The sequence below is a fragment of the Tarenaya hassleriana genome, unplaced genomic scaffold (assembly GCF_000463585.1).
Source record: "Tarenaya hassleriana unplaced genomic scaffold, ASM46358v1 Cleome169, whole genome shotgun sequence".
NCBI lineage: Eukaryota > Viridiplantae > Streptophyta > Magnoliopsida > Brassicales > Cleomaceae > Tarenaya > Tarenaya hassleriana.
Window position 1 is genome coordinate 57,549 of NW_010965111.1, and position 1,220 is coordinate 58,768.

Here is a 1,220-nt window from a genome sequence, read left to right on the forward strand (position 1 = left end):
GGACGTTTTCAGCCTTCTGCCTCGGACCGAGTCAGTATTTGACTCGGACCGAGTCAGTTCCATGCGGGTCGAAGCCCAGAAAGTGTTTTGGGCTTGGCTGATGTTTTGACTCGGTCGAGTCAAAGTTTTGACTTGGACCGAGTCAATACTAAATGGGCCGAGTCAAGAGTTGACAATGGGTTTGGGTTGATTCGTTCTGGCTCGACCGAGTCAGAGTTCTGACTCGGACCGAGTCAATACTCGGAAAAAGTCTCTTTTCACAAGGATTAGGGTTTCTAATCTTATATGGGGGTGTTGGACGCCGTCCTAAGAGGAGAACTCAACTTTCAGAATCCTAAGACAGATCTAGAACACAAGAAAATCGTTTCTTTTGAGGTTCTAGTTCCTGGGATTCGATCCCAAGTCTTGAAAACCCTATTCACTTCACAGATCTTAGCAGATCAGTTCCAAAAGCGTTTGGAATCCTTCCCGTCGGTTTGGATACGTGTAGAGGAGCTGTACTTTCAGCTCTTGGTGATTAAAACAGGCCCTGGATCGATTGCTACTTTCAGATCTTCAGGGAAGAGGTAAGTATTCGATTCCTACGGTGATATACACGATCTGTCGGGGTTTTACGGATGATTTTGGTTGCGTGTGACGTTTGACTAGGTTTAGATTATTCTTCCGCTGCATGAAACCTAGTAAACCAAACCCTAGATCGATATGATCGCATGCTAGGAATCCGTAGCGTAATCCAGCAGTGGTATCAGAGCCTGGTTATCTGTATATCGTCGTGCTTGTCGCATGCCTATATGAATTTTAATAGTTAAAATTGCATGATAGGCTTGATCTATGCATATTTAATGATGTTATGATTGTTATTTGATGCATGGATGAGTTTGGGGGTCGAAGACGGCTTGATGGTGCATCGAAACGGGGTGAAACCCTAGATCTCGTGGCCAAAAAATGTCTACCAGAGTTTTGACTCGGCCAGAGTCAAGTGTTGACTCGACCGAGTCAGATTGAGAGATCTCCCAGAGTTTTGACCTGGACAGAGTCAGAGTTTTGACTCGACAGAGTCAGAACGACCGATCAGAGTTTTGACTCGGACAGAGTCAAGTGTTGACTCGACCGAGTCAGAACGAATCAAAATGAACAGACTTGGCCTTACAGACTTCTGACTCGGACCGAGCCAGTTTTGACTCGGACAGAGTCAGTACAGAAAGTTGTCCGGTTGTCAA